Source organism: Aquila chrysaetos, chromosome 3 (assembly GCF_900496995.4).
Source record: "Aquila chrysaetos chrysaetos chromosome 3, bAquChr1.4, whole genome shotgun sequence".
Classification (NCBI taxonomy): Eukaryota; Metazoa; Chordata; class Aves; order Accipitriformes; family Accipitridae; genus Aquila; species Aquila chrysaetos.
In genome coordinates this window covers 15,340,711-15,361,439 of record NC_044006.1, presented here as the reverse complement: position 1 = coordinate 15,361,439, position 20,729 = coordinate 15,340,711, and positions in this window count along the sequence as shown.

Here is a 20,729-nt window from a genome sequence, read left to right as displayed (position 1 = left end):
GGGCTGTTTTCTCCCTGCTATCACAATCAAGTTGTTTGGTATAAAATGTGGCTTGAAAGTGAATCCATAATGTTCCTGGCAATACAAGGAAACTGCTATTACCAGGAGTAAAATGTAGGTAGTAACTCTGTGGGTTTTTCTCCACTGAAACTGTAATTAAAGTGGATCCTGTGTACTAAGTGCAGGGAGAAATACAGTCTTCACAGCAGTTAAAATGCATCTCATTAGCACTGAAACTACTGTATCGTCAAAATGCATTATGTTCAGCGAGGAAAAATTGTGTAATTGAATTCCCACCAAAGCACAGTTCATCTGCATCAAATGGCATTGTGCTCATCCTGGAGCTCATTTTGGCTGCTGCTAGAAATGAGGATTAATTAGGATACCTGCTCGTTATTTGAGGGAGTGCATAGACGCACTGTGGTCAGGCCAGGGGCTGCAGTGAGAGGCTGCATGCCCAAACCTCGGCCATACAGACCGGGGCTGCAAAGGTCTGGCCACTCCTGCAGTCAGCTCGTCCTGTTAGCAGGATGCATTAGACACTCAAAAATTTTTTGTCAATGCAGCAAATGCTGGTAAAAAAAGGTCAACGATTCAAATGAAGGCATCCGTTTGCTGCATAAATACTTCAGTAATAATTAATAAATGATTTATGCAATTGCTTTTGAATTATTCTAGGCTGGATTGGTACAAGTGGCAGTGATCTGTATAAATCATTTCATGTACAACATCTAACAAGCATGCTGCAAGAGGTGCAAATACATGAGCTAATAAATTCTCCAAAGCAGTACATGCAGGGCTCTTCACCTTGTTCAAGAATAACTCACTGATCTGCAGTATTTTAATGGGTAAATTATTATTAATTTAAATAAATACATTAAGAGCTTCCAAAGACAGTACAATGCCAGGGAGACACTAGGAGCAGACAGGAGACACACAGACAGAGCAGCAGGGAAGTTTCAGAGTCCAAACGTCTATGTTTTCATTCAACAGTTTTTTGGTCAGATCAAATGAGATCAGAGCAGATCTAATCTGTCTCTTTACTCCAGCACCTCCTATCCACGAGACCAGACACTGGGGTGTGTATGGACAGCAAGAGCTGATTAAATGCATTTTATATCATCATATATTTTTCCTTTTTTTTCACAGTCACGTGTACACCAGAGTCCCAATACACGGGTCTGCTGCATCTCACCAGCACAACAGCCAAGCTGAGAAAACCAGCCAGCAAACCAGAAAACCAGAGTTATTTTGGGGCAGAGGCATTTCGGGACAGAGCGGCACCCAGAGAGGGAGCTCTGCTGCCGCTCACTCCGTCCGCTGTTGGGCTGCACTGGTTCAGGGATGCTCTTGTTCCACGTCCGCCCCCGGCTCAGCACCCCAGGCCCTGGGTCCCGCGGTCCCCTACAGTGCAAGTGAGAGTGGATCGGCCCCCTTAGCATCTCCCACCCCCCAGCAGCCCATGTGGACCTTGCTTTGGGCTGTAGGGGAGGCTGTGGGAGCAATCCATCATCTTCAAACTCTGCAAAACCAAGGGCTGCTGTGATATCATTTTAAGCTGCCACTTGTGTGAATTTTACTTACTGGACTTGTGAGGGATGCTGAGCTCCGGCTCCCCAAACACGTGGGTCACAGTCCCACTGCTCCCGGACCCTCGCTCTGCTCGCCTGTGCCTCCGTCCCCTCCAATGTGGCCAGGCACGTCCCGTTACTTCTATTCTTCAAATCCCATTATTCAGATCTAACAAGGAAATAATTTTAATTAAGGAAATTAAAAATTTATTTGCATTTGAATTTTAAGTAGGTGTTAATTTGAAGGCACTGAAAGGAGCCCTCCGGCAGCGTCAGGATCCATTCATGTCAGGAGGAGAAGGGGATGGGGATGGAGGAGGGGAGGAGCCCCACTCCATCACTTGGGGACAGCAATGCTTGTGCAGAGGAGGGTCCCTGTCCCCAGTGAGCAGGGGCAGTGCTGGCAGAGGGGGTACAGTGCCAGGCCAGCTCCAGACCCTCAGCAATTGCTCCTCCTCGGTGGGAGCAATCCTCTACAACCTAAATGCAGCCCCTGAGCCATCTGTCCGACCTCCCTGCATAGCATTACAGGGCTTATTTGCCTTTTAGCCCCCAGCAGACCTCTGTCAGACAAACTACCATAATGCAGCAATTGCCAAGAAGTTGCCCAATGGTGCTGACCAGGACGCAACCGCTGATGTGACAGTGGCTTGGACTGGGTGAGACCCTTCCTGCTACAGCAGGTGGCTGCCTTACCCCCTGCCTGGTCTTTGCTCCAATATGAAATGGGATACCCTGAATAACTATTAAGGCTGCCCACAGCTCCCAGGTCTACCTGACAACAGGAGATGGCTTTCCCAAGGCAAGAAAAGGGTCCCCAAGGTCCTGGTGACCAGCACAGCATCAATGTGTCAGGCACTTTCATCCCATCTGTCTCCCTTCAGCTCCTGTTCAAACCCAGTTTGTCCACTAAGCTGGTACCATGCTCTTGGTGAAGCCCAATATGCAGCCAGCTATCAGGATTTCCCAATATGGAGATGCCAACCAGCAAAGGGTAAAGCAAACCCCTGGCTAAGGAAGTCTTCTGCTAATTGCATTTCTGCAGTAGGTGGGAAAAGCAGAAAAGAAAAAAAAAAGTTGTCGGAAAATCCTTCAGAGAAGCCCAGAAGCCGTGAGGCTGCAAGGAGGGATGGGCACGTTCCAAAGCTGGCCCAGGTCCCTGTGAGCTGCGGGGGCTTCTTGTCCCCCGCATGGACAGTCCTGGAGGGTTGAGGACCACCTGGAGATGCCAGGTCCTGGTTCGAGTCCCTTCCTCCGTTGCTGGTGGTCTCCAACACAAGATGCTCCACCACCAGCTTCCCAGGGCTTCCAGAGGTGCCACCAACCAGTGGGCAGCTCAGCTGAATGGTGGTGCCATGAGGAGATTGCTTTTGGCCAAAAAGAAGGAGATGCGTCTCATTTCATCTCTGGGCAAAGACACCCCAGAGGACAATGCAATTTAAGCTTCAGTTTAACACATCTGGATAATGGTCCTATTGAAAACAGCAGCTAATTAGTTAAGTAATACCTAGTGTTATTAATTCTGCAGCTCTGCCATCATCAATGTATTTGTAATAATAGTGTTTCCTCTGTAACAGCATTAATCATAATGGATTTAGTAAGAAATTAAGGGGGAAGATATTATCTCCCTCGGGAACACCATTTGACAGCAGCTCTACTTACTGTGCAGATTTTTATTGGTTTAATGCTTAATGTCTTGCTCATTAATCTGCTTTCTAGCATCCCCTCACAAACAACCCTCTGTGAGTGGAAACCACAAGACAGTGAATGCAGCCCCCCCTCCCACCAAGTGCAGCCGGGCGAGGGGGGCTCCAAGCAGAGCATCCCCAGAGAACCCGTTGAGCCTTTACGGAGGGTCAGCCCAGCCACCGGCATTTTCTCCCAGCATGCGAGGGTGGGATTGCACGGTCCTGCCTGGCCTCAACGGGCAATGTCCACTTCTGGGCAACATCTACTTCTCCAGCGAGTTTGCTTATTCTCAGCTCCATCCTCCAAAGCCTCTTTTGGCATTTCCAGGGGAGCATGAAATAGTCAGCATCTCTTCCCAACGTTTATACCAAGCATGGGAAGGTTTCATTGACACTTATTTTCCCAAAAACCCTTCTCCTGGCAGCAGGCTTCTGTTGAGGACACTTGCACCAGACCAGCCCGTACACCGACAGCAGCTTGTCCAAGCCAGGGAATCAAGCGAGATGCCCAGCAGAGACCCGCGCTCAGCTCGCAGATGCCCAGGCAGGGCAGCGAGCTCGGCTGGGCTGGTGCAGGAGCACCCACGCATCCCCATGCAGCACCTCGGCCACGGCAACATCGCTGCAGGAAACCTCAGTCTCGCCATCCTCACTAGCATCCACCTGTGATCATTGCATTAAGCTTTCACCAGCAGCTCCTTTCTGAGAAAAATTAAAGCCTGATTTATCTGCTACAAATCAGATGATCTGATAAAAATTAAAGCCCGAAGTCTAAAGCAATCCAGCTCAGGATTTTTACCAAGAGCTCAGCTTTCCTTGGTTAGTTTATGGCTGTGCATAAAGACAATGAGGATTTTTAGTGCAGCCTGCATTAAACTCCTTCAATGACTTGCCCAGAAGTTCAGCGATGCCATGGAGGCCGTCCACCCACCAGCAAGAAAACAAGCAGGAGGCAAGAAAATGAGCAGGAGGCAAGAAGTGCAGGACGTAACAGAAAGCCCCGGGTGCTGCAGCAGCTCTGGCAGCATTCCCCCAAATTCTGACCTTCCAAACCAGCACTGCCACCTACGGGACTGCTCGGTGCTGGTGTCCCCAGCTCGGGCAGCTGGCTGTCCCCAGCAGTGGCCTCTGAGGAAACACAGGGGTTTCACAGCTAATAAGAACGTGGATTTTTTGTCCCTGTGCTTGCTTCTTCCAAAGGACCTGGGGACACCTGGTTCATTTTTTCACCCCAATTTCTTGATACACAAACACACACATTTTTTTTCTTTTTCTTTGCCCCTTTAAATTTTTTTTTTTTTTTTTCAATTTTTGCCCCTTTAACTTGCAGCAGTGACTTTCTGACAGTGGAGGAAGCTGAAAAGTCATCCCCTGTGCCCTGGATGAACTCTAGGAGAGTCGCTAACTTGAGATGATGCCCAAGCTCCTACCTGGGCTCTGTGCTTTTCAAAGCTGTGAGCCTGTTTTTCCTCTCTTCATGTTTGCCATGTTTTGGTTCTAATTTGTTAAGCATGAGTTGCAGCCTGGGTAATTACATTTGTCTTAATTAGTATGTATTACCACACACTGCCGCGCTGAAAAGACTTTTCTTCTGCGGCCAGCTCCTCGCCACGGCTGTAACCCCACATTTCCATAACCATGAGCCCAAGCTGCTGAAATAACGCAGCCCATTGCCGTCGGGCTGCTGGCAGCAAGTTGATTAAATGCAGAAATGCTTTTTGCACATGTGCCCATAAGTAAGTTATAAAGTTAGTGCAAAGCAGGATGCCCTTACTACTGTTTTATCCTGGTTTTTTGGACCTCACCAGGAGTGAGCCTCACCTGTGGGAGAAGCTGTGATGCTCTGTGGGGTGTGGGAGCAGGGGGAGTGTCACAGGGAGGGAGACCTGGAAAGGTGGGGAGCAGGTCATGGGCAGGTTGAAGGGAGCCTTTAAAGGTATTTAAGGTGAAGATTTCAAATGACACCTTAAAGTCAGAGTGTACAGCTGGAGATGAAGCCCCAGCTGCAGGGTCAGCTTTTCTGTCCATGCTGAGAAGCCACCACAGATCATGGATCGGGCACTGGAGAGCCAGGGGTGGGAGAGGGTGGGGGTGAAGTGTAGAGTAAGATAATTAAATGAGCAGAGATCAGGAAGATTAGTGGTAATACCCAGCATTTTGCCAAGCAACGCTGTGGGACTTGAAAAAGATTATATTATATTACGAGTTTTTCAAGACACATACAGTAGATAAGCAATGAGATAAATGATCTATCTTAATCGGGGGGACAGAACGCAACGTTGGGGAGGGAATAACCAAGGGTGAGATGGCACCGGCCGCTGCCTCCCACCTAGGGGCCTGATCCGCCCCAGGGTGTAAAAGCACACAAATCCAGAAAGAAACTGAATGCCATGTCCAGGTCAAACCACAGATGTCATTTGCCCCCATCTCTTTCAGATGTTGAACAGGTTAATCCAGGTCCTGGGTTATGATTAATACCATGTGGAAGAACATGATTTCTCCATCAGGACTGGGGGATGGCAAGGATGCAGCAGGCAGAGTGTGGATGGGGTGCAGGGAAGAGCACAATTTGATTCAAACAACTTATTTTCAGCCCCAGAGCTGCTTATTGAGTTTTGAATTTCCAAGGCAGCTGGCTTTGGGGCTGAGCACTGGAGTTCTGCTGTTAAAAATGAGCTGCCAGGCGCTGCCAACAAGTCACTGACTTTATGAAGTCATTAACCAGTCGATTGAAATCAGCTTTCTCTTCCACTGCCATCCTCCTGCCAGGCGCCCATCCATCCATCACTCCCGGCTCTGCACATCCATCTCGGTGCCCCAGCGCCAATCCCTTGGGTCTGCGCTGCAGCAGGATTTGGGTAGGGTGAAGATGCTGCAGATGATGTAGGTAGGAAATTCAGTTGCCTGGCTGCATAAACAGCACATTTTTTGATGGAGATGGGCTCTTCCTGCAATAGGCTCATCCTGCTGCAATAGGCTCATCCTGCTGCAACGGGTTCATCCTGCCCTGACTCTGCTTCACTTCTGCGATGGTGCCAGCAGCACTCCCCCTCCATCTGCTAGCCCAGCACCAGCCACAAAGCCCAGTCCCATCCAGCCCAGGGACAGAATTGTTCCTGTGCTGGGCAGGCTATGATGAGCTGATCAGAGAATTAACAGCCCAGGCGACAAAAACACAGCCAAAGTCCCAAAGCAGGGACACAGACATTTGGGTGCACACCCTGCCCCACTGCAGCCCCCGCAGAGCCATGCAGCTGTGAAGGTCGCCTTTGGCTGTGGTGAGACATGCTGACCCAGAGCGACAGCTGCATGGGTTGGGAGATTGCACCCAGAATAGGGGGGTTGCAAATACCTGCACCGGGCAGCAAGTGACACCACAGCAGCCACCTTAGGAAAGAAGGTCCCTTTTCTTGCAGCTTTGCTGTGGCACCCTGGGGACCACCTTTGCCATGGGATCCAGGGGACCCCAGCTTTGCCGCAACACCCCAGGGACCCCAGCTTCGCCACGGCACCCAACAGACTCCAGGTTTCCTACAAGCAGAGCTGGGGCAGGTCTTTCCCATTCAAGTGCTGGGATTTTACCTCCAAGATTCAAGCGCTGGCCCAGCTCTGCCCATCAGGTGCAGCCTGTTGGGGTGCAGAGCAATCCCCAAAAAGGACTCAGCATTTCATGGCACCCCCGTGCCCCAGGGACAAGCAGCACAGTCTGAACGCTCTTTTGCTATGAGCTTTGCTGAACCAGACATCAGCTTAGCATGAATACTGAGCACCCATTGCCACCTCCATGGGGATAAGCAGAAGAAAGAGAAGACCTTCCCCTTGCCTCAGCCAAAACCTCTGGCTCAAGTTCAAGGCAACAGCTTTGAGCCAGTTCACACCCACAACATGACTCTGCTCACCAACCCCCAGAGCTGCAGCAAGGACCATCCCCAGCTCCTCGCCGACCACTGCAGGAGTGATGGGCACCCAGGCAGCACATGTCCAGGAGAAACTGCAGAGCTTCCTGGGTCTTTATCCCAATGCACCCATCAGTCTCCCTGACCCGGAATTGGTTTTTGATGGATTGGTAAAACAAAAGCGCCCCAAACCTTCCAAGCAATAACATGAGTCGTGGCACTGAGAAGGAGCTGATTTAGCACCTCCCAGCCTCTCTGAGAGACGGTTTGGTAGGGGACAATAAACCACAGGCAAGTGATGAAAGCTGTGGGTGTGGGAAGATTTGTCATGTTCTCCAATAGTGAACAGTAGAAACTGTCCCAGCAGGAATATCAAAGCAAAACTCTCCCTGCTTGCTCACCTGAGCGATCCTTCCTCCCATCGTGCTTCGCTACAGCAGCGCTCAGCCCCAGACAGGCTCCAGCAGTGGGACGTGGCACAGAGCCCAGGTGTCCCTTCTGGCCTGGGGTCTGAGAGCTGCAGGTCGTCCCCATGTACCGGGTTCTCCACCTGGTCCCCTGCAGACAGCACCATACCTGTGTCCCTGGGAAATGTTACAGAGAGGTTTTCCTCTTGGACATGCCATGGAGAATTTTGCAGCAGGACCAGGGAACCAGAGCCCCTGGGCACAGGGGGATGCCCACGAGGAGATGTGCCCGCAGCCACCCAGACCCGACAGGCTGGGGCTGGGCAGACACATGGGAAGCAGCAGCCCCGGTCCCCAAAAAACACTCCCAGCAAACTGCATACCCACACAGCCTCTTTGCTCTCCCATCCTTTTGCTCTTTCAATTTAACTTTGTGCCTGTGTCCCTTGGCTCCTGTCCAGGGGATATAGATGGTACCAAGCACGCTGCAAACAGAATAAAGTTCTCCAGTACTGTACTGGCAGGATTATATGAGATTTGTCAATATTTGCTCAGGACTGAGGTGAAACTGAACTGAGTGAGGCTAAGAAATAATGTCAGATATTGGATTGTGAAGTGCCGTTGGTAGCCCACGGTGGCAGCTATTGAGGCATCGCCAGCTGTTAAACTGAAAAGGCTTTTCTTCTTCTTTTTCTCCCCCTCCTTTGTATTTTAACTTCAGGTAAATTGATTGTGAATTACACATTGTACAGCCACAGAGCCGACCGGTGCAGAAAACCAGCAACCTATAATAAGCTCAGCAGGGTGAGCTAATCCGCACGCGTGCTTCATACTAACGAAGGGAAAAGCAAGAACCAGAGGGTGGTTCTTCTGCCAGAGGAGGAGGAACCGCCAGAACTGAGGGTGCCACAGCCTGCAGCTCATGCACCCTGTCCTGCACCCCAACAGCTGGGTACGGGGCCCCACTGACCCCCAGGCAGCTCCCTGCTACCCCCTGCCTGCCCCCCAGCACCGGCCTCTGCAGCTCAGTCCCACCCAGCTCCATAATCTGCCTCTCAAGCAGCATGGAAAGAGTCAGAAGAGCCACGAAAGCAGCAAGTGAGAACCACAGATTTAAAACTTAACATTTCTTACCCAGATTTGCCCTGAGTGGAGGACAACTTAGTTGAAACATCTGCCACAGCTGCTCCACACAGCTTTTAACTGCTGGCTTTGAGATGCTCCTGCTCCCCTCGTGCAAGGGATGAGGCTCACCGAGGCACTGGCAGCGTGGCTGGCCCTGTGTGGATCCAGCACAGCCACCACCCCTCACTCACCAAAGCCTTTCCAGGGAGAGCAAAGTCAGACCCTTCAAACCACGCAAGGGCCGGTGGAGCTGGTGAAATGCATGAGGACAGGAGGCGTGGGGATGGCACCAATGCTTTGGGAGGGCCAGGAGACCATGGTGCCCACCCCAGCCTTACATGCAACACAGAGCTACTCCCTGTTGAGGCCATCTGACAGATTTCAATGCAGATGCTTGTAAAAATAAAATAAGTGGTGGCACGTCCTTCCACGGAGCTGCAGGGCTGCCAGCAGCCTCCTGCAGTGCTGCCCTCCACAGTGGGAAGAGGTTGAAGCAGTTCAGGTCCTTCCTGGGAAAGGACATCCCCCACACACTGCTCTCAGGCTGACATGGTGGCACTGGCTTTGCTGACATTGTCCCCTGCAGTGCCAGCACCCAAGAGGACAGGGTTTGGGGACCCAGAGAGCAGGAGTGGCAGAGCAGGGCAAGAGAGGTCCCACAAAAAAACAGTTTCCATGATAAAGGGGGAAAATGGAGCCTCTGCATAGAGGCTGGCTGGCATTTACAGCCCCCAGAGACACAGCCTCCTCGGCTGCTCACAATGGACGAAGAGGGAATCCCAAGGTTGAACCTGCGCGGAGCAGCTTGGGTATAATGCCAAGAAGGTTGCAGAGACCCCAACCATGCTGTCACAGTCACTGATGGTCCCTCTCTGCTCCACAGGAGTGCTGGAGCAGCCATCCACATCCCTCGGCCACCGCCTCGGTCGTGCTGGCTCCCCAGTCCCCCCACGGCTCCCCTACTGACACTGGCTCTCGTTCTCGCAGCTCGTTCAAACTCAACCAGTGCTTTGAAATGCCAGGAAGCTCCTTTGCAGCTGACATTTTGGCAGCACCTGGCAGAGCTGCTCCAGGGTGCCCTGAGAATGAGGCAAATGCTGCCTCACCTTGAGGTGAAGGAGAGCTCCGAAGGCGGGGGTGCTCAGAGCACAGCTCCTCCGGGGCAGCTTGCATTGCACAAAACCCCTGATTTCCAGCACTGTTCTCCTCCTGACTCGCAAGGCTGCTGCCCCAGGGTTGCTTTTCCCTCTGGGTCCGGGACTCGCTATGGGCAGAGCATCCCTGAGCAGCTTCTCCCAAGCGTGGATGCCTGTGTGGCCATCGGAGCCACGTGTGTGAGCGATCTGGCCGCAGCACCCAGTGGCAACACTGAACACGGTCACAGGTTCGACTTTGCAAGGGGGTGAGTCTCCAGAGCTCCTACTGATGCAGTCGGAGCTGTAAAATTTCGGTGGGAGCAGCCCCTTGTGTTCGTCAATGGATGCTCAAAATTGGGTCATTCATTAGACCCCAGCAGAGCGACAGCCATGCTGCTGCCCCCCACCTTGCCTCCAGCCCCTGCACTGCCTGAGGCAGCCCCAGGATGCAACCCTGGGCCCCTCCTGCACCCTCATCAGAGGGTTGGATGCCCCATGGGGGGCACCCATGTGTCCTCATTCCTCCAGCCCTGCACATGCCAGCACATGCCACCAGGACATCTGGGGTGAAGGAGAGCAGCTGCCAACCCCCAGAGCCAGCCCCAACCCCCATGCCAGCACTGCGGGATGTGGAGCTTCCCAAAAAGCCCCCGCTGATGTGGTGGCCTTGGGGACCTGGGGCCGCCTGCTCACCAGCAGCTTTGGCCCCACAGCCAAGTGTGCTGATGAGCCCATCATCACGCTCAGACTCACTGCCCACCAGCTGGCCGCTGGATATCACTTTTGCACAACATGACGACAGCTATCCAAAACATTTCTGTAAATAATTAGCAAAAAATTAATGCAAAAGTCAGATTTAATTATCATATCAAACCCAGTGTTAATTAGAAAGCAGTGACAGATGGCTCTGCCCCCATCTCCCCGTGCCACACATCCTCTCACAAGCACCTCCTTGGTCTGCGGAACACGTGTCAGCATTTTCTGCTGGGAACATGTGTCCCATTGCAGAGCTTTAGCACTTGCTCCCCGGCTCATATCTGCGGGCAGCAGACTGTTAATGCAGAAGCTGAAAAAACAAGGATGTTTTTTGTTTTGTTTTGTTTTTTCGTTTGCTCTCCTTGCACACAGGGTTATGGGCATGAAACCCTGGCTCCATGCACATCTGACCTGGGGCTGGGAAGTTTCTGCTTCCTCCCCGTGCCCCAAAATGCCAGCAGGTCCCTGTGAAAGTCATTACAAGTGCTTTTGTTCTGCACCTCTGCAGTCAGCGAGGAGCAGACTTAGGCAAGGACAAGGATGGACATGTGCTTTTGCCACTCATGGGACTCACAGACCTGGCAGAAGAGCTGTTTGGGACAACAGACAGAAAAAGTGATTACGTGTCTCACAAGGCTGCAGAAAGCCCCAGCCCAGCCACAACCACCAGCCCAGCAATCCCTTCTTCTCCCCTGTTGCACACAAGAGCCCCAGAACTGGGACACCTTGAAGATGCCCAGAAGGAACGGCTCCATCGCTGCAACAGATCCTCAGGGACAGGCAGCAGAGCTGCTCCCCTCCCAGGAGCTGCGCTCCCATTTTTGGGGAAGCTCAGCACAGCATTTACTGCCTCCAATGCTCCACCCGAGCCAGCACAAGGTGATTTATCCCTCCCCAGGCAAAGCAAAGTCTTCCTGTTCCAGTGATGCCGAAGTAAAAGTGTCACAGAGGTAAAAAGCATCCTGTTGCCATTGGGTTTCACATTCACTGCTTAAAATTGTTCATTTGCATCTGTAATAGCTCCACTTACAGCAACATTGCTATCAAGAAACCATATGGCAAATTTCCACTTTCTCATCTTCCAGCAGAGGTGAAGGAGAGAAAGTTCTGAGAGTGTTAATTGAGTAACAGCAATGCCACGGAGACAAGAGGGACGCGCTGCCGGTCAGGATGCCAACACAGCACAAGATGGCCCTGTCTGAAGATGGTGGCCGTGCTTCCAGAGACCCTGTCCCACAGGGCAGTGCTGCCACTCTGCGCCTCAGTTGCCCCACCTATAAACCAGTTTAACCACTTGTGCCGACAAGCCCGATCCCCCCCTGTGCCATCAGACATCAGCTGATGGTTTTCTTACTAGAAGTGTGAAAGCCACAACCCAGCCCCAAGCCCATCGAGGTGAAAGCCGGGCAGATACATAAGGCATGCTGGGGCAGAGCACAGCCCAGCTTGGTGAAGCCTCCAACTCACAAGGGCAAGGAAGGACAGGAGAGGCTCCCTGCATCCCCAAATCACAGTTGGATCCACCCAGCTTGTAATGAACCTGCCCAGGATTTATTCCACGGACCAGAGTTTGCACCATGGGACTGCTTGCACCACAGCCTCTTTATAGCCCTCCTACCTTCAAGGAGTCATAAATTGTACCGTCATTGCCAGCGTGGGAGAGAAAGGCCTTGGACAGTGTCTTCCCTGCAATAAATAAGCACATTTTACATTTTATCTCCATGTCATTGCTGGTCAGGTAGAGCTAAGTCCCGACCCTCCCTGGCATGGGTGAGCACAAGAGCTGTGAGAGGCTGTGCCAAACCCCAGAGACCCCAGCATCGTCCCGCGGCAGTACCCCACGGGCTGGGGAGGGAAAGAAGAGCTGCTCAGACTGGGGTTCAGATACAGCAGCCCAAGGATGGCTCTGCAAAGGAGGGATTGCATTGCTCAGAGCTTCAAAAATGGCTCTGGCACCTTGGAGGTGACAAAGCCAACAGGGGAAGGACAGGAGGATGAACATGGACACCAAAAGCTGCCGGCCCTGGCCAGGAGAAGTCCCAGACAAGACCACAGAGACATTGCACCCAGACAAGACACTGCAGAGCAGTGGCCATCAGCCAAGTTCATTCCAACACTCCCATTCAAAACAGGGGTCATTAATAAGTGGTGACATCTCCCACCTACAGCTGATCTCACTTGTCCATTCAGCATCACAGGGGCTGAGCACGGCAGTGGGGACCTGCCCAGGGCTTTGCTCCCAAACTGCCAAGGAAGAGCCGAGGACGGTTTACCCCAGGTATTTTCTTACCAGCGAGCAGTCTTCTGACTCCAGCCCTGAACGTCAGGGCCAGTAACATTCTTTCTCCATAATTGATGCTGGAGCAGGTGTACACTTAATAATGAAGATGGGATATATTTTATTTACGATGAGACTGGTCTCCTTGTTCTGACCTGTTTTGGAAGAACGAGGCACACTTCTTCCCTGGAAGCCAAACAAGTGCGATCTTGGAAAATGCAGAGCGGGAACCTGGCCAGGGTCTCCTGGGTGTGGGGACAGGGCTGTGCTTATGGCAGCCTTAGGAGCAGCAGCTTTCCTGGGGGTGAAATAAAAGATGTAAATGTAGAGAGCTGATCCGCTGAGCTGATCTGTGTTTCTGCGGGGAATGGCCGCAGGATGATGAGTGCCTCTGTGGTGTCCGGAGCAGCATCGCTCTCTAGCTGCAGGAGCGGATCACCTCCTCCTCTGCTCAGCATTTCAGCTGGCTACAAATTTTTCCTGGCTCTTGTCCTGTTAATAGAGACTAAAAAGACCATTGTGTGCTGCTGCTTGATGAAACAACAGAACAAGGCAAAGCAAGGATGCCGAAGCATCAGCAGCCCCTGGGAAGGTGCTGCTCCTCTGGCTGGGTGCCCATGTGCTGTAGGGCAGGAGAACAGAGCCCAGCACCCAGGAGCTGCACCCAGCCCCACACAGGGATGCGGGCGGTTGCGCTGCCAAAAAGTTACCGGTCCAGTAGAAAAAGGCATTTGTGCTCCCCAACTGGATGTGACCTCTGTCACCTCCAGAGGTGGCCAGAGTGAGAAAAAGCAAGTTGCTTTTCCAGCACACCTCGGTAGGAGAGACGGGGATCACTGGGGCTGCAGAGGACACTGTGATCCAGGCAGAACAAGGGACAGTCAGCAAGCTGTGGGTGCAGAGTTACTTGAAAAAGAGCATCTAACTTTTTTTTCAGGATCCAATGCATCCCTGTGTGGCCAAGCTGTCATGTTACTGCCTGTCAGCTGAGCCACGAGAACGCACCACACAACCATCCCGGCACCCTGGTATTTCTCTGGTTATTGTAATGGTTTTCTAGTCTCCAAGTCCCTACTTTCAGCCTATTACATGCAGCTGCAGCTTTTTAGGGTCTTTTGTGCAAAAGCACCTGCTTTTCTGTGCTCCACACCACACATATTTGGTGTAATCCCACTGCATTTTGCCACTTGTAACCAGATTTTCCCCTTCCCTTACCACATTCACAAGAGACCAAGCTCCCACCAACCCCACGTGCATCCCACCTGTGTGAGCATGAGCACTCCTTTCCTCCCCGGATGGCATCGACATGCCGAGGAGAGCGGCAGCATTTGTCACTGCCTGCTGGAAGGATGCTCTTGTCTCTACTGATAATACAGGTACACAACCCCAGTTAGGATGCTTGCAGCCTCGCAAAGCCAAAGTCAACATTCCTCCCTGTCCTGCTGCAGGTTCGAAGAGTGGTGTGAGTGCTGCTCCTCTTGCCTCCCGAATGTTCTGCCTTGCCCTCAGGGGAACGGGCCAGCAGCAAAGCCCAAGCCTTGATCTTTGAGAGCAATCAAAATGCTCAGCAAAATCCAAAATCCAAAACCAGGATTTGGCCCACCCTGATTTGGGATACCCTGATCCCACGGCTGCTTCCCCAGAGCTGCCCACAATGGCACCACGCAGGCAGGGAGGCAGCTCCAGCCATCACCTCCACCCCTCACTGGTGGGACAGGGAGGTACTGGGCAGTTGTGAACCACCTGCCCCGGCAAGAAGGTGCCCTCCTGCCTGCTCCTGCCTGCACCGGGAAACGTTGCCAGGGCTGAGGCAGTTTGAAAGGGCCCAGGGGACTGCGGTCCCAGCATCTGCCACGCTGGACCAGCTCTGGTTTAACACCTCCTGAACTGCACAGAGATGGAAATCCATCACGGCATTGCCCTCTGCTGGTAATCCCTCCCGGATAGGCCTTTCCCCAGCCCCGTCTCCCCAAAATACTCCGGGGAGCAACTCCACTGCCTCTGGCTGCTCATCTGGGCACCCACAGCATCCCCAGGGCCAAATCCCAGTGGCACCACTGGCCTCAGCTGGAGGGACTGGGTGAGGAAGACCTTCTTCTGAGGCTTGGCTGCAGGCTTCAGCAGGCTGCTGTGTGCCCAGGAAAGCAGCCGAGCTACTGGAAAAGGGGACTGGAGCCTTTCAGTGGCCAGGCTTCACCCTTGGGGAAACAGGGAGCTGAAGATTAAAGTAGGGAAAAAATGGTTTTCATTAACAGTTGGCAGCCAGTGACCCTGTGGCAGCACTAAAATATTAGTTCCTAATTTACAGAAGTTTAACGCAGTTCAGGAGAGAGACACAGAAGTTATTTTATGGTTGCAAACCTCATTGGGAGATGCTTTCCAGAGCAGGGGGATGCCTGGCTGACAGGCCACCGCTGCTTTTGGGCCCGGGGTGACCCTGGCAGGGTGCCCTCAGCAGCATCACCACCAGCACCTCATCACCTCCCACCCCCCAGGCAGCCAGGAGAAGGTTGGCAGCTGGCAGAGCACCACACAGCCAGACCCCGCTGCTCAGGGCAAAGCGGCTTTGTGGCCATACCTCAACCCATCACAGGGGGACAGAGCCCGCGGGCAGCACCCTGCTCCCAGGCAGCATCCAGCAACTGGGGTTAGTGCCTCCCTAGAATCTCAAGGGAAGAGCCAGGAAGGGTCAGCAGGAGCCCTGGCCTTGAGCAGGGAGGCAAGAGGCAGCGGCCGCACAGGGCATCACACTGTCAGCACGTCTGTCCAGAAATACAGTTTTGCCTCCAAGCGTTCAAGCAGGATATTGCACAGATGGCATTAGCTGGTCTCATCCTTCTGCACACCACAGTACAGATTGCAAATTGTGTTTGCGTGGTCTCTGTAGCAGGCTGAATGGACACGGAGAAGGGGGATGTGTGTGCACACATGTGCAAGCAGAGCAGAGAGGATGGGACAATCCAGGGCAGCAGGAAAAGCTTTTTGGTTGTGTCTCTGTGCTTGATAGCCCAGTCTAAACTGCATTGGTGCCTAGGACCTTAGGGATCCTCAAGCCAGGTGCTGCCTACCCGGGACCCCAAAAAGCCCTAGAAGTCTCAGTTCCACCTAACCCCAAAGCCATCTTCTCCCTCATACCCATAAGTGAGTCCCTGGGATCAGCTGCCCCCGGCCAGGGACAGGAGCTGCAAAGGCAGCTGATTTTAGAGAACTCACCATGGACGGGGAAGATCTGTCTGAGCCATTTGGCTCTGCATGTCTGTGTCCCTTCTCCCTGCTGACCACTCTCCGGATGCCTCTGCAAAACCTCCTCACATCACATGCATGTTGCCGGTCATAGAGAAGGATGGGGAAATTCCCCCCTTAGCACAGCACCTAACAAGAACAGGAGCACGAGTGCAGGCTAATAGCTAAGCAAATAGCAAAGGGCAGGAGAAACGCAAGAACAGCAGAAGGGTGACATGAGCTGGCCAGAAGGGTAGCATGAGCTAGCCCCAGACCCAGCTGGATCCAGCCAACCATCCCTCCTTTGCACCCAGGGGACAGCCAACAAGGGATGCTCTCAGCCACAGCTCTGAGATGACATGTAGGAGGACATCACCAGGTTCCCATAGCGCAGGCAAGACAAGGCAAAAGCTCCAATAATGCCCTAAAAACATGGCCTCAAAGTCCTGCCAGCTGACCAGCTCGGGAGACATCCAGCAGAGCTGAAATGCCTGGAGCCAGGGGAGGGAGGAATGGGGATGGGCTGCTGAGAGCCACAAGACCTGGAAAGCATCACTACAATTCAATGGACCTTGATGTTTGAAAATTAAGTCAAGAGAGCTCTTTTATTGGCCACAGGGCTGAGCATAAGCCAAATGCGAGCAGGATTTAGAGGGGGAAGAGCTTTCCAGATGAGCAGAGTGCAATTTTGTCATAAGAACCAAAATAATGATAAAAATAACTAGCAGAGGAGAAAGGGAGCGTTGAGCACAGCATACAAATGTCAAACTCCAGATCCTCTCAGCAGAGCCATAATAAAAGGGTTTAACCTATTGTATTGATCAGCAGTATTACACCTCTTGAGTGAGAAGAAACTCATTCTCACAGGCAGGCTAATTTCATAAATACGCTGCATTCAGAGGCTTCAATAAGCTGATCGGTTTTAATGAAAGGGTTGAGATTTAAATACACGTCTGCGAAGGGATTAGAGTTGCAACTGGTGATGGCATCTCTGGGGATGAAGCCACATCGCCATAGTAACCCAACAAGCCGTCACACGCTGGTGGTACCCGCGGGGGTGTGGAGAAGCCCACTGTGATCCCTGGGGCGCCAGCATCCCAGGGGTGCCGTGGAGGGACAGGCTACCTGGGGAGAGACCCTGTGGCCAGGCAGTGCTGCAGCCTTGGTGTGGCTGAGGGGCTCTCCAGCCCCCTCTGCTTTTTGGATGCCCATGCTGTTAAACACTCACCTGGCACCAGCAACGTGCAGGCTGACAGAGGTGGCCTCGGGACCCCAGGAGGTGATGTGCCACAGGGGTTGTGCCTACGAATGGAGGAGCTGTAGCATCACGGGAGCATCCGATGGGTTTCCATGGTGGGGTTTAACAGAGAATGCAGGCAGGGTAGGTCCAAAGTAGAGAAGAGGAGGAAGAAAGAAGCACAAGCAGCTTAGCCCAGACTGTGAACCCCAGGGCCAGGCTGGCCAGAGGACAGTGGTTCTTCAGTACCAAAACACACGGTCGCAGCCCCAACCTCCCTCCAGAGCAAGGGAGGCAGGGGCTCCCAGCTCTAGCAGAGGCACAGCCCAGCGCACGCCCCGTAGCACCCGCATCGGCTGCTCCCGAGGGGCCCAGCCTGGTGGCACCCATCCATCCCAGAAGAAAGCCCAGCAGCGAGACCCAAGCAGGAGTCCAGAGCTTGAGGGTCAGTTTAGGGTTGGGAAAGTCAGGGACAATAACTCACATCAGACAACATGGGGGCAAAGATAGAGCCAGGGAGCTGTAACGTGTTGCTGTGAGAGCTGGGAGCAGCGTTTATTTGGCAGTGAAATGATGTCAACTGTCCCCCAGATCAGGGGAGGGACAGCTGTACAGGCATAGGGAAGATGCCAGGGGAAGAGAGAGTGTGACAGAGGCGGGGTGGCAGCCAGCACTTCAGACAGGGAAAAGGAAATCCCCAGGGCAAGTGTGGCAGCTGATTTATGCCACTAAGTGACAGCCATAAGCTCTCACTCTTAAATTAAATGTCATGCCCTGTGCATCTGCAGGGTGCAGCAGCTCCTGAAGAGCTGGGGAAGCGTTCCTGCTCCCTCTCATCACAGCGCCAACAAACACGGCTGAGACAGCACTTTGGCCCCCTTGAAAAAGGTCTCCTGCCTCCCACCACTTCCATATTCACCTTCCTGAACTGAGGACACAGGTTCTCCATGCCTGTAGAGAGCAGTCACATCTCCATCCATCCATCCCTGAAGCAACCAATGCTAATGAACTGCCACCCCATGAGCACTCAGAGCAGGTTCAGCCTTGCCCACGCTGTGAAAGTCAGCTACAGCCATGTGCAGGCACTTGAATGCTGACCTCCACTTGCTGCTGAGCATGGGCAGAGCCAGGCTCCGGCACAACTGCAGGAACCAGCTCCCAAACTTTCTCTCCCCAGAGCCGTAAGCTCCTTTTCTGCCACCGTGGCTGGCATCAAAGCTGTGTCTGATCCCACTGGCATGGACAGTAGCTGTGCACAGCAGGGGACTTACCCAGACACAGCCTTGCCAGTTGATGCATGGTGCTTCACGCATGCTGGATGCGAAACGCTCAAACTGAAGCAGGTGGAGAAGACAAATAGCTCTTCCTTCTCTCAGCACTGGAGCTATTCTCCTCACTGACACAAAGTAGGCCATCTAGCCATGACCAATAAGAGCAGACCTATGAACACAAGAACAGTTGTGGCACATCCAGCAGCAAAGCCTTTGGCCCACAGTGGGTCTGTTAGGGACAGGCAGCTGGGGTACGGCACTCATTCCTGGACAGCACTTCCCTGCAGACAAAGCAAAGACAAGACTTCCTGGAGAAGTCACACTTTCCCTCAAATGCTTCAAGTACCAAAAAACAGATTATATATTTTAGTGAGCACATTGTCCCCCGCAGCAACCCAAGATGGTTCCTGATATGCTACATACCTAACTGCCCCCACATGACACACTGCTTTGCTCCTATGGCACCTGGACCCATGTGCGAGGCCAACTGCTCTCCAGCGAGCTCTTCTCGCTCGCGCCTGGGAAGTCCCACGAAGCACCTCCCGAGAGCCCATTACTAACATGCATTAACTAACAAGCTAATTTGCTTACAGCTCATCAGTTAAGCAACTGGAGAGTGATTTGCCACACCAGTGGCTAATGGAGCCCCTCTTATTTCCTGCCTATTTAACATTACACTGAAGGTTCTTGCAGTTAAATGTCTTATCTTAAAACAGTCCCAGAAAGAGCATCTGTTGGAGAGAAGACCAGGAAAGGCACACTGAAAAGCCATTTACACATCTGGAAAGGTAAAGATACAACAACACTGAAGATCTATTTCATAGAAAGCAGTAGTGGGCAGAGCTATGGATTTCTGTTATTCCTGGGAGGGAACAGCCACCTTGCCTGCTGTACAACAGAAGTGCTCTCCAGCCCCGGGGGGAGGAGTTCTGCTCAGGTTTATAATCAGCAGCACTGAAAGCAAAGCCACCTCAGCCACTTTCTGGCCCAGCTTTTGCAAGTGCTTTTTGCACATTTGCCCTGTTCTATAGGTACAAAAGCAGATACTTGGTGTGAGTGAAATCCTGAGCCTTTGAGCAGCCACCATGCAGCGATCTCTTTCCTGACTTCCCCAACCCAAACACGCAGCATAAACACAAAACACATCCCTGCCACTCCTGGCAAAAGTGTTGTGCTCCCCTAGGGTCGAAGTACAAATGCAATGTCCTGGTTTCTCCCTCTGCATAGCAGAGATAACAGCCATCCCCTCTGTAAAAGGTTGAAAGTGTTCTAAGGGAAAAGCAGTAATGAGGTCCATCAGCCCAGACTGTATTTTTGCCCTTCTTTAAATGTGCCAGTCTCATACACGCATGCCACATCAACAATGCTTTGCACCCTCCCTACAGGCAAAAACAAGGATTAACCACAAACTGAAAATACCTGGATCCCAGTTTTCTGCTTGCCTCCTTTAACATCTAACAGCAGCTCTACAAGAAAACACTGATGCAGCTGCAAATTAAGTTGCCCAATGAGGGCAAGTTAATTGAGAATAGTTTCCTAACAGGAACCAGACCGCCTTTCCTAGGAAGGGGAAACCCTGGGCATTGAGTGCAGAGCTACAGAAAGCCTGCCAGCAGCTGGTAGCTCCTTCCTTTTACATTGCATCTTGGTGCTCTTTACAGGTAAGTTCTGCCCACAGAATGAGTCTGAGCAAGGCAGAAAAATGTTTTACTCTAAGCATTGTAGCTATTCACTGATATGCAATACATGAAGGAATTCAGTGATATTCAAAGCAGAAAGGTGATTGGTCCTCAGACTTACTAATAAATTGTAGGATTAAGAAACCACCCCATCATTTATTAAAATAATCAAGAAAAAATAGGTTGTAAGAAATAAGGTTGTTCTGGCTGTCTGGCTAAAAGTAAACAGGAATCACAACACATGCTCATTATTGCATTTTCTTGCTGTGCAGACTAGGTTCTTCCTTTAGTTAAAGCAATTGGCTAAATGAACAGGAAAGAAAACATAACCCAGGAAACAGCTGGGTTGCCAGGTGGTGCCCCTGTCACTTACAGTTTCTGAGCTTCTACATCAGTAACCTTAAAAGCATTAACAGTGCTTATGGGATTTCTGTTTCCTCTCCCAGCTACACCTGAACACTTC